The sequence below is a fragment of the Amia ocellicauda genome, chromosome 6 (assembly GCF_036373705.1).
Source record: "Amia ocellicauda isolate fAmiCal2 chromosome 6, fAmiCal2.hap1, whole genome shotgun sequence".
NCBI classification, from domain to species: Eukaryota; Metazoa; Chordata; class Actinopteri; order Amiiformes; family Amiidae; genus Amia; species Amia ocellicauda.
In genome coordinates, this window is record NC_089855.1 from 3,210,001 (window position 1) to 3,223,547 (window position 13,547).

Genomic DNA, 13,547 nt, shown 5'->3' on the forward strand with positions numbered 1-13,547 from the left:
CAGCACAGCACAGTGCAACACAACACAACACAGCACAGCACAGCACAGTGCAACACAACACAACACAACACAGCACAGTGCAACACAACACAGCACAGCACAGCACAGCACAGTGCAACACAACACAACACAGCACAGCACAGTGCAACACAGCACAGCACAGCACAACACAGCACAGCACAACACAGTGCAACACAACACAACACAACACAGCACAGTGCAACACAACACAGCACAGCACAGCACAGCACAGTGCAACACAACACAGCACAGCACAGCACAGTGCAACACAGCACAGCACAGCACAACACAGCACAGTGCAACACAACACAGCACAGCACAGCACAGCACAGTGCAACACAACACAGCACAGCACAGCACAGTGCAACACAGCACAGCACAGCACAACACAGCACAGTGCAACACAACACAGCACAGCACAGCACAGCACAGTGCAACACAACACAGCACAGCACAGCACAGTGCAACACAGCACAGCACAGCACAACACAGCACAGTGCAACACAACACAATACAGCACAACACAGCACAGTGCAACACAACACAACACAGCACAGCACAGCACAGTGCAACACAACACAACACAACACAGCACAGTGCAACACAACACAGCACAGCACAGCACAGCACAGCACAGTGCAACACAGCACAGCACAGCACAACACAGCACAGCACAACACAGCACAACACAGCACAACACAACACAGCACAGTGCAACACAACACAGCACAAAAAGATGTCATTCCTTTGTACAAATATAAAACACATTTCTGGACAACAAGACATCTGGCCAGCGGGGAGGGGCTGGACAAACACACTGCCAGGATTTATTGTTGTTTTGTATTTATTGTTGTGTGATGCGTTGTGTAATTAATTGCTTGATTAATAATACACAGTATTTATCTTCAGTCCCTTTTCCCCAGCACCGTGCAGGGCAGTCGTCGGCCTGGAGTCGTAACAAATGGGGGCAAGCGATCGGACGTCTGAACGCGCTGGTGTCTCACGCCGGTCTCTCATGTGGAAACTCAGACAAAGCAGCACTCACCTGCGAACTCTTGTCTTCTGGGCTCTCTTGTCCTCGTCTTTAGGAGGAACTCAGTCCGAGCCCTAGGCGGCACCCCCCACCGGCCCCCCACCCTCCCAGCTCCGTGACTGACAGGCGCTGCACCGGTATTTTATTCCTGTCAAACTCCAGACGAGAGAACAGCGTTTCACAACCTTTGTTTATTGTGCTGGCAGAACAGGAGTGACAGAGCAGTAAATCAGCGCCGGGGAACAATGAGAGATGCACAGATGTTCTCTGCCGAGTCTCGTCTGGCGGCATCTGGACTGGAATGAACCTCGGCGGCCGGGTACTGGCAGGACGGGCCCCACGGTAGACAAATAAACACACGGTAGGAAAGAGAGGGGAAGAAAGGAGAATATCGGATATCAGGTGGATTACAATTCAGTTCAATGCAGGTCAGGTAGTGCGAGTGGGAGACTGAGCAATAGGGACACACAACTATAACTCTGTCCTATCCAGTTCACTTCAGTGGGGGGGCATTAAAGTACTTGGACGCATTTAAATGAACTGCTTTATTTAATATTGAAGTTATCCAATACTTAATATGTGTTCTGCAGCTGGGAGCAGGTCTGGAAACACACTCAGGGGCTCTTACCTAAACCAGCCTATAGCACCCGTGTCAGCGAAGATACTGGGATATATTTCAGAGAGAAAACGCTCCCCTCTCTGAATGTCATCCTCGCTGCCATCTCCTCACCCTGGTGTCTGTCTGTCCCCTCGGGAAAAGGGATTGGTTTCGGACGAGATGTTTTCACTCAGCAGAGACATTTCCTGCGAGGGCCGCAGTGAAGCCGTGTGAGGGCGGGATGGCCAAGAGAGCGGAGGCCCACTCTGGGATAATTGGCTGGACAGGTGCCGGCCCCAGTCACAGGCACAGGAGGCGTCCCCCCCGCAGGTGTGAAGGCCCTCAGGAGGCCTCTTTACTGTCTGCCAGGAACCAGTGGAGCTCCAGAACACAGCCTCCCTGCGAGCCGGGAAGGCCAGGGGAAGAGAAAGTGAGTGTGCACTCAGAGCGCCACACAGGCCCGGTCAGCACTGCCTGTGTCATCACCCCCCACGCCTGGGCTGCAGCGGGGAGGGTCCGGTCACACAGTGAGTGGAAGGAAGCAGCCGCGGCAGAGCCAGACAGGGAAGCAGGATCGATGTGGTCACGTCCTGCCCCGGATGGGTCGTTGGTCACGTCCTGCCCCGGGTGAAGGGCGTCAGCCTGCGAGTGACGTTTCCTCCAAGGCCAGGCGCGACCAGAGCTGTGATTTGGGCAGGAGGGAGAGTTGTGTCATGAGGGGTACGGGACAATGACTCCCAAAACTCAATGACGCCGCTCCTGTTATTTCAGAGGGAGGGGAACTTCACAGCTCCCCCGGCTGGGTCTGAAGGATCTCGGGACCCCCAGCCATGGACACAGGCTCGGTTCAAACCTATGAATCTCACCTTCTGTGCTTTAAATCACACAGCGCAGGGCAAGAGAGAATAAGCTACACTCATTTCTCCCCAAATGTTTCCCGGGCCTCTGTGGGCGGTCAGGGTACCCACCATGCCCATCTCTTCTTTATTTACACACTGAATAATGGATTGAGCTCCTGTTTACTCCCAAGTCTAAGAAGGGAAACCAGGACAGCACTAAACACACCAGCTCTGATGTCTGTTGGCCGCTTGCGCACATGAAACATGAGGCATGATTGCGCCACATCCGAAGTGCTGCGAGAGCCTCTGCATCTGAGAGAGGCTTCAGTCCTGCGCAGCGCTTCTCACAGGAGTCAACGCTCAGACTCTGTCTCAGCAGCAGCCCGGCCCGGCACGCCGCGAGGGACGCAGTCAAGGCCGATCAGACTCCCTCTGCCCAGGAGCTGAGTTGTGGTCGCAGGTTCCCTCGCCGCAACCTAGCAGGCAGCACAGACACAGTGCACAGAGCCCCTGTCTGCTCACATCCTGGTGCAGAGACACTGAGCCACTATGAACCCAGCTGCTGGATATTTTCTTTCTTGCGTACATGCAGAGACTAGTGACCCTGGTGGAAAAGGAAAGAGAGAGGGGAGCAGGAGGGGTGAGGTGTTCTGCGCACACAAGGACAAATGTTTAGGTTTTGTTACCACAGCTCAGCCTGTGTTCAGAGGAGCAGCCGTGCGGACAGGCCCTCTGCACAGACAGCTGTCGAGGGCCCGGGCTGGTTTATTTGTGCAGTGTTTTCCACCGCCGGAGCTCCCCCAGCGAGTGCAGCGATGGTGAGATAGTGAGGGCCACTGCCCACTTTTGCCCCCGCCCTGCCCTCACAGTGGATTTCCGCCTTGCCCTTAATATAGGGTGCAATCCTCTCACAACGCACTGCCCGTCCTTCCCTCTGGCGCTGCCCCCGCTGGTCCATATCCGAGTCACGCCCAGTCCCGAAGGGTGACAGTGAGGAGGCAGTTAGCAAACATGGATTATTTTCTACGAAGCCATTTCAGGAACCCGAGTGAACACTTCCAGTTGGCTCAGAGAGCGGTCACTGGGCACCGAATCTGTGGATGTGGGAGAGCACAGCATGCCTGCCTTGACCTCTGCTTCATTAGTCAGGGCGAAAGGGTGAACAGTGTCCTACAAAGAGCAGTTATGCTTTAACTCATTAAGACCCCCACACCCCAAAATCCATCATGTCATCACACGTAAGCACAATGTGTGTATCGCACTAGTTTAGAATGACTGGATGTGAGCATGTAATGAAACGCCTGACTCAGGCTATGAAATCGAGAGGGAGCGCTGAGAGGGGTGACTCTGGGCCCGGGCTGTAATTTGGGAGCAGCGGTCCTATGATAACATTTATGCAAAGATAAATTAAACAGAGAGAGAGAGAAAGGTGGAAAAAGTTAAAGAAAAATAAAACACCTGGAAACTGTAACAGTCCTATTTTTATTTCTTTTTTTTTTCCACACGCGGTGGAAGTGAGCTGCTGTGTCTCCGCTGGGGAGGGGGGCTGGCAGCACGCGTCCGGCTCACGCAGTTTCCCAGTGCTAGACTCCCTCCTGCTTCCCCTTTGATTTCCTGAAGGTCTTGAATGATTTTGACTACGACTCCGGTGAGTTTGTTTCTCAGATTTACTGCAGCATCCCGACACTCAGAACGGCTGCAGCAAAATCCACCATCAAATGACCTGAACATGAGAAACTGCAAACTGTAATAAACTGAATTGAAACTGCTGGTCTTCCCGGGGGGAATCGTTTGCCAACTTTGGGAAGATTGGACCCTATTTCCTCAGTTCAGCTTGATGCCACATCAGATTATTCCCCAGGAAGCCGCTGGATTGCGGTGCGCTGCTTTATGAGTTAGTCAGCAATGCACTCCTGTGTTAGGATGCTGGTTATTTGTATCGCATGTGTGTAGCACATTGTTTTGTCCCACAGGGTAATCATGGGTATTTAATATTTAACCGCTGATGTCACTTATTTAATCAGGAATCTTCTCGGGCTCTCTGAATACTGGACATGATATAAATGTTCCTATTTATAATTTTTTGACTGTCAATTTCTAATAACAATAAAAGCATCTCCCCTGTGCCATCTCCCTGGTTTAATGACAAGTGGAGTCTGCGGAGGACGCTCTGATCTTCCTTGAAACAATAAACTCTTTGTTTCTCATAGCAAAACTCAGTGATTTTTTTAAAAGGGTTGATGAAGGGATTCTTCCTTGGAAGAAACGTGGATCTCTTCCAGCTGTTGTATTTTAATCTCCCCATTACAAACACATCCCTGGCACACGCACAGAGCAAGAGGAGGCTGCCGGGAGGGACGCACATTCCTCCGTGTTTGCAGTGGACAGCCAGGGTGTCCTAGAGAGTCCTGTGATCCCTCAGTGCACCCAGCACAGAGGTAGCCAACTTTACAGCATACATTTCCTGCTGAAATTCATGGAAATAACAGATTGTGTCTTCATGTATTTACATTGACTTCTCATTGCAGTAGGGGAGAGAAAGAAAGAAGCAGTAGGAGAGAGAGAAGACAGGCAAGGGCATGCCCAGGCATAGGACACCTTCCTGGAGCTCCTCTCCTCTCTCCTCTCTCCTCTCTCCTCTCTCCTCTCTCCCCTCCTCTCTCCTCTCTCCTCTCTCCTCTCTCCTCTCTCCTCTCTCCCCTCCTCTCTCCTCTTTCCTCTCTCCCCTCCTCTCTCTCTGTTTGCACACTTCAGCATGGTGGTGCCACCGCCTCTGATCTGTGCCATTGTTCGCCGCTCCCTTATCATCTCATTGTTCTGTTTGTTTTGGTTGTCTTTCTTTTTTTCCCCTTCATGTTCATTCCAAACCTATCAAGCCTGACTTCAAGGCTTTCCCCAGAGAGGGCAGGTGGGAAGGGAAGGATCTCGCTTTGTCTCTTATCTGCGTGAGCTGAATGGAGCCCTCAAATAGAGAGAAAGAGAGAGAGAGAGAGAGAGAGAGAGAGAGAAACAAAAACAGAGCACGTGGCCTTTGAGACTCTGAGACTCTGCCAGTTTTCTTTCATGCCTTCAGTTCTGGAGGTACATTTAATGCACTTCACCCTGTAACAGAGACCGGCCTGCGAGCAGACATACTCTAACGAGAGGCATGAAGAGAGAACCAGCTCCCAGTCCTGTCAGGGCAGCGCTGTGCTTGATCTCAGGCCGCCCGGGTGACAGGGGCTGTCAGCACAGGCCCCGAGATTCATCTCCTCTGTCGGTGTGCCAGGCTCTCTGTCCCTCTGTCGGTGTGCCAGCAGAAACATACGCTGTCCTTCCTCTCGCCTACACACGCTCTGCTTGGGTGTGATGGCCTCATCGGCGCCTCCCTCCTGTGGGTATCTGTACTGCAGACCTTTTATTTCTCCTGATGAACTTCAGCTATACAAACTGGTGCTTTGCATGCATTAATAGAGCAATTCAATTTAGAGTCATCTTCCCCCAGAATGAAGGCTCTTGAAATCTCTGTTTTATCCGTGTCTGGTTAATATTTCATTTGCTACTATGAAAGCACATATTTCATCACTTTATCCTCGTCAGTTCTGGGAATCTTTTTCAAGCAGTGATGTAAACATGCTGACACCAAATATTCTTCCAAAACCGAACTCGCTGTTATCTTAGTCGTAACTGTCAGAGCAATTTACTTCATCAGATGAATGGAAAACCCGTAGTCTATCATTGTTAATAGTTTTAAGCCCATCGGAGCTGAGAGGCTGAGCGCTGCCTGTGGATACAACAGGCTGGTACGCTGGTGGGGGGGGACTGCAGCACGTGCTCTCTTTTGATGCCGACTTTTCTCTCTCTTGCTCTCTTTTTCCCCGCCTGCGCTCTGAAGCCTTTTCTTCTCCTCTTCCTTTCAAGTTCTGCTCTTCTGGATGGCACTGGACCCCTCTTCTGTGGGTCCTTTGTTTGGCCTGCTGCCTGTCAGTGATGTGGGCTGCGATTTCCCTCCTGTTTATGCACCACTGGAATTTCTCTTTCTCTGTGGTTAACTTCAGTAAGATCCTCGCCCCTGCAACGCCCTCTCTCTTCATCTCGCAGTGCCTGACGAGCACACCTGTCGGGGGAGACCTGCCCACCCCGTTGGCTGACGGACTGGTTGTTGTTTTTCCTGGGGTGCCCTTTGGCTCAGCTGTAAGACCCCCACTGAGTATACAGCGCTAAGCTTCCCCCATTGGGAGACCCAGTGTTTTGGTGCAGCAGCTGATCGCTCTATTTGCTGGAGTGGAGGAGGAGCATCTGTGAATCCCTACCCATAGTGACTTACAAATGCAGGTAACAAAAATGTCCACTATAATTACACTGTGGCAGGAATAGAACTAGATGAAGTAACGCATGAGAAAGACCTAGGAGTCTATGTGGACTCCTCACTTTCTCCATCCAAACAATGTGGGGAAGCAATAAAAAAGACAAACACAATGCTAGGGTATATTGTCAAAAGTGTAGAATTGAGAACAAGGGCAGTGATGTTCAGACAGTACAATGCACTAGTTAGAGCTCATCTGGATACTGTGGACAGTTCTGGGCTCCACACTTCAAGAAAGATATCGCTGCTCTAGAGGCAGTTCAGAGGAGAGCAACCAGACTTATTCCAGGTCTGAAGGGAATGTCCTACTGAGAGACTGAGGAACTGAACCTTTTCACCCTGGAACAGAGGAGACTACGTGGGGACTTGATCCAAGTCTTCAAAATCATGAAAGGCATCGACCACATCAAACCAGAGGCGCTTTTCCAGATCAGCAGGGACACACGCACCCGGGGCACAAATGGAAATTGGGCTTCAAGGCATTCAAGACAGAAAACAGGAGACACTTCTTCACACAGAGAGGCGTCACAATCTGAACAAACTCCCCAGCGATGTGGCTGAAGAGACAATTTGGGAACATTCACAAACAGACTGGATAGTATTAATGGACACCAAACGAGCACGATTGGGTGAATGGGATCCTCTCGATTGGTCTTATGCTCTTATGTTTTAAATGCCATAAAAAACACTTTTGAAAGCATTACAGAACACAGTTAATACAATAAGAGCAAAATACCACTAGATAAACACACCTCTTAGTAACCATGAACTGAAATAAGTACAGAATGCAGCACAGTTCAATGCCGGTGTGTGCCGAGTGGTGGAGCACACAGATCTGTCTAAGTACTGCGGACTGAGCTTTCCACTGGTGGCACATTTCCAGAGGTGCTAAGTGACCTCCAGTGACCCCGTGCCGGTACCTGCTCTCTCACACACGCCGGGGACAGGGAGAGGGGGCTCCTCCACGGAGTGTTTTCTGTCTTCACGCTTGGGGGGGGAGTCTCTCGCCATGGCAACAGGTAAATGTTGAGGAGGAGGCTCCCTGCGGTGGCCAAGGCGACGGCATTCGCACTGTCTCTGGACCTACTGTCTCCTAGGAGATGAGCGCGGAGGTCAGAGGCTGGCTCTGCACGGGCCCCGAGAGCGGGGGGGGGCAGGGGGGCGGCGTCTGGCGTCTGGGCCTTTTGTGGCTCCAGTGAGGGCTATCATTTACTGGGCAACACTAATCCTTCCAGCCAGAGCTCCCGTTGGCCCTCTGTATGGGGTACGGAGATGGACAGACAGACACAGACAGGACGTCTCCGTACCCCGTACCCAGGTCTGTGCCAAAGTGGGGCTGTGGAAGTCAACTAAGCACAGATAAAGGCCTGGGACCACCAAGGCAAGGATGAAAGTGGGGGGGCGTCTGTACCTCTTAATCTGGGTTGCATAAATAACCCTGCCTCCTGACCCCTGGGCTCCTCCGCTGACAGACCAGGTGATCTGACACGGCCGGAGCCCCTGGAGCAGCCTCCACGTCTCACTGGCTGTGTCTGAAATCGCCCACTTGTTCACTCATTCCCTATTCCTTATATAGTGAATGGCAGTGAGTGCACTATTGTTCAGCAGTGAGGGAACGAAATGAGCCAGCGATTTCAGACGCTGACGTCTATTCCCTGCGTCAGAGAGCACTCGGGAGCTGTCGCAGACATTTGAACATCTCACCTGTGTGGCTTCATGAATTTGATCATCTCTGTAATCTTTTTATTATATATATATATATATATACTTTTATAATATGCAATTAAATGTTTTACTGTGCATATATATATAACATTAGTTTTTTCATTATTTTTATCTTTGATGACGTATAAACAGTTCTATTATTTTTATGAAAAATAAAATATACAGAAACATGACAAGTAGAATTATATATACACTCACCTAAAGGATTATTAGGAACACCATACTAATACTGTGTTTGACCCCCTTTCGCCTTCAGAACTGCCTTAATTCTACGTGGCATTGATTCAACAAGGTGCTGAAAGCATTCTTTAGAAATGTTGGCCCATATTGATAGGATAGCATCTTGCAGTTGATGGAGATTTGTGGGATGCACATCCAGGGCACGAAGCTCCCGTTCCACCACATCCCAAAGATGCTCTATTGGGTTGAGATCTGGTGACTGTGGGGGCCAGTTTAGTACAGTGAACTCATTGTCATTTTCAAGAAACCAATTTGAAATGATTCGACCTTTGTGACATGGTGCATTATCCTGCTGGAAGTAGCCATCAGAGGATGGGTACATGGTGGTCATAAAGGGATGGACATGGTCAGAAACAATGCTCAGGTAGGCCGTGGCATTTAAACGATGCCCAATTGGCACTAAGGGGCCTAAAGTGTGCCAAGAAAACACCCCCCCCACCATTACACCACCACCACCAGCCTGCACAGTGGTAACAATGCATGATGGATCCATGTTCTCATTCTGTTTACGCCAAATTCTGACTCTACCATCTGAATGTCTCAACAGAAATCGAGACTCATCAGACCAGGCAACATTTTTCCAGTCTTCAACTGTCCAATTTTGGTGAGCTTGTGCAAATTGTAGCCTCTTTTTCCTATTTGTAGTGGAGCTGAGTGGTACCCGATGGGGTCTTCTGCTGTTGTAGCCCATCCGCCTCAAAGTTGTACGTGTTGTGGCTTCACAAATGCTTTGCTGCATACCTCGGTTGTAACGAGTGGTTATTTCAGTCAAAGTTGCTCTTCTATCAGCTTGAATCAGTCGGCCCATTCTCCTCTGACCTCTAGCATCAACAAGGCATTTTCGCCCACAGGACTGCCGCATACTGGATGTTTTTCCCTTTTCACACCATTCTTTGTAAACCCTAGAAATGGTTGTGCGTGAGAATCCCAGTAACTGAGCAGATTGTGAAATACTCAGACCGGCCCGTCTGGCACCAACAACCATGCCACGCTCAAAATTGCTTAAATCACCTTTCTTTCCCATTCAGACATTCAGTTTGGAGTTCAGGAGATTGTCTTGACCAGGACCACACCCCTAAATGCATTGAAGCAACTGCCATGCGATTGGTTGGTTAGATAATTGCATTAATGAGAAATTGAACAGGTGTTCCTAATAATCCTTTAGGTGAGTGTATATATATATATATATATATATATATATATATATATATATATATATAATAAAAAAATATAGAAAATTAAGCTACCAACAAAAACACAAGTACACAAGCAATGTATTTTTGCACTCTGCCGCCGACTCCACGTTGGATTATGGGAAATAGGGGTCGGAGAGTGTACATCGTATGTACCCTCGAAATCAGGTTGCATGGTGGGTAAGAATGAGTGAATAAATGTAGGGATCGAGATGTAGGGAATGATTTCGGACACCACTACAAAATGGCCGACACCCTAAATAGTGCACTATGTAGTGGATAGGGGGCGGTTTCGGGCACAGCTACTGTCTTCTCACTCTTTTACGAGCGATCCAGCTTCCTGTCTCTGCCTGTCTGACCCCCCACCCCCCACTAGCCTTTCATGCCCTTCCCTGATCCTGGAGGGGATGACTGCAGCTGGTCGACAAGAGCTACGGCCACTGAACCCCCTCACCCCGTCAGTGGAGGAGGTCATTGGTTTTGCTCTCCTAAAGTGGAGCCGTCCTCCAGGGCTTCGGTAGACGGTTGCCTGCAATATTGCACAGATCGTTGCTTGTGCTCGGGTGCTGGGCTTGTGGTTTACAGGGTCAAGGGTGGGCACAGACCCAGGAAGAGTCAGTCTCCCTCTGCCAAAGAACCAGCTACCAGACCAGCCAGATTTTACACATTGACATTTTAAACACCACGTTAGATGACCTCTGAGATAATTGATTGCAATCCACAAGTATGGAAATAGAATTGTGTTGGGAGACCAGCTGTGTGGGGGTGTGTGGCTCGGACAGGGATACCTCAGCTGCGTTGACCTACGCCACCAGGAAACCACCACAAACGACTCACCTGTGGAGCTCGGCGACGCGGCAACACTTAGGGTTTACGTACCAAACTCGGCTCCTGTGGAAAATATCTCCCTGAATTAAAAGTTCAGCTTTTGGCCTCAAATAGACCTTCAGCCCAGCACTATTTAAAGAAGGAAGAGAACCTGAATTTATTGAGACGCAGAGCTGACCGTGGCCACAGATAGAGTCATGCCAACCTCATGGTCACCATTAATAGAGCGGGGTGTGTAATAAACACACACAGTGAGTAAACACCTGCAGATGTCTGAGCGCACTATGAATAGAGTGGCCGGGCGGTGTGCCGGGACTGTGAGGCCGACGCACAGCGCTGCTCTCTGCCTCAGCAGAAGCACGGCCTCCCCAGCCCCGCTATGCGATTTCGGCAGGTCTGTGTAAAGTATGTCAGGCCGAGCTGCCAACGCCACCTATTCCCAGAAGCCCTGCTTTGTTGTGCCGAAGCTTTGAGCCACTGCTGATACAAACCACAGCCGGTGTCTGTGTGATCCTCTCGCCCTTCCTGCACCCAGGCCTGTGTGTTGATGGAATATTTCTTTAGAGCAATGTTGTGGACTTTCGCAACACAGTGATGAGCGCTGAGGCTGCCTTTGAAGCGGCATAGTGTGTGTCTGTGTGAGAAGAGCCCCGCTCTGCTGCAGGGCGGCCCCACACACATATCCCACAATGCCTAGGGGCCCATACTGCCCAGAAAGAGAACTGCTTTCTGGTTTCCTGGAAACCGAGCTCGTGTTTACCCAACAGTGCAGTTCGCACCTCTGTCTCTCCACGTCTCTCTGGCACTGCAAGAAAGAGAAGAGAAGAAAAGAACCTGTTAATATCTTGTAACTGGAGTTTTAGCAACTTACGAATGATCTTGTTTCTTGTGTTTGGGAAACTGTGGATACATCTTGTTACTGTTTTGTTTTTAAAGATGTGTGGCTAGGGTCCAGCGTCCCCCCACTCGACCACAGCACTGCCGGAGCGCCGCCACTGTCTGAGGGGGACTCTGGGTAGAGCAATGGTACAGCGAGTTCACAGCACACAGAGCAGGAGGTCTTAAATACATTCTGAAATCACCGCAATGTAAATTCACATGGAATTGTGTAGGAACGTTTCCCCTGACGCTAACGCTGAGCAAGATTATGGGCTCCAGGGGTCTGGGCAGGGGTCAGGGTACGGTACTGCTGGGTGAAGGGTTTGAGCTAAAAGCTAGGATTAGGAGATTAGAGTCAGGGCATATGTTTAACATCAACACCACGGCTCAGAGGCACACGAGGTGTTCAGGCTTAACCCGCGTACTTCTGCTGACATGCAAGCATCATGCGTCCCGGCCCCGCACACCTCTATGGGTTTTAACAGCGTGCCGTGACAGGGATGAGAGCAGTGTGCACTGAGACAGAGCAGAGAGCTCTCCTCAGCCAAGCAGAAGCACAGAGCCGGGGCAGCAGGCTAGGCACGGCCCGAGGGTTTAGGGCTGGATGAGGGCTGGTAGAACAGGGTTTGGGCTGAAGTGAAGGTCACGGCTAGGAAAACAGTCAGGGGTTTCGACGAGGACATGGGTGCCGGTGTGCGAATAGTGCAGTAACCATGCTCTCTCCTCAGCATGTACAAGAAGTGAGCAGTTGAGTAAAGGCAGGTACAGTGAAAAATTATGATGAATAACTTTGGATTGTTGTCCACAGTGAAGATGGGTGGTTTCATAGGATAGAGGTTGTGCAGGGGGAAGGTCTTACTGGCAAAGGGGCAGCAGTCTCTATGCAGGCATCACTGTACCCCTGTGCCCTGGGCAGCCAGAGAGCCAGGCCACCGGCTCAGGGCTGAGGGGAGTCCGCTGCCAACAGGACTCTATTAAAGACGGGCGCTGGAATGTGGCGCTGGGCCGAGGACAGCCTCTGTCTCGGGAAGGTGTGAGGCTTCAGATCAGATCGGCCTATTCTACACGGCGGGGTCCTGACAGCCTGCCAGAGCACACACTGCTATTTTTAAACTCATCCAGCACTTCCAATCTCAAACGTCAAACTACAAACACAGGGCAGCTCCCACCCTGGACGGCTGCGTTTCTGGGTTATGATGGACAAACTCAGCTCAGCCGTCCGGTGTGGCTCACCGTGCGTGTGTATGAGCCCGGTTGTGTGGTTTTCGGCTGAGACGGGCCTGTAAAGGGCCTCTGACATGCTTGCCGAATTCTCAGACGCTCTGAAGGGTTTTTGCCAGCCAGCGCAGCTGCCTCTTTGATTGTTCTGCACATAGCTGTGAGTTTTCTTCCAAACACAATATTCAAAACCCACATGTCCTTGATAATTTATCAGCCGGGGGAAATTCTTCATAAATCCATCACACTGCCAGTCAGCCCATTGTTCCTGCAGCCTTGTGTGTGCCGTGGATCATCCTGACGCCCCTGCCTGAGCCCCCACCCCCAATTCACCCCCCGCCACACACCCGCTAGATAAATAGCCTGAGGTGTACAGTACAGTTACAACATGACAACAATGCCTATTGTTTGAAACAGAACTGTAGGAATAAGATACGTCTTCCCTGCCTGTGTTGTGCAACAGCCTAGTTCAGTCACTGAACTTCAGCTCCTGTAAAGGACAGACAGACAATACAGGGAAACGCCGTGAGCCGCCCAGCCAGAGAGCCATTGAGCCAGAGCGCAGCTGATTCAGTCAATGGGAGGGAGTGTGGGAAAAGCACAAGGCCAGTGTAGATCTGTGAGTTGA

General features: G+C 50.6%; 1 long non-coding RNA gene across 1 annotated transcript in view; it reads left to right on the forward strand.

Moving 5' to 3' along the window:
- Positions 1–3,962, forward strand: part of LOC136750757 (uncharacterized) — a 6,122-nt gene extending 2,160 nt beyond the window's left edge. The window contains exon 2 of the long non-coding RNA XR_010816955.1: positions 931–3,962. This is a non-coding gene — a long non-coding RNA (uncharacterized LOC136750757). The remainder of the gene's footprint in view (positions 1–930) is intronic.
- The last annotated feature ends 9,585 nt before the right edge of the window (positions 3,963–13,547 follow it).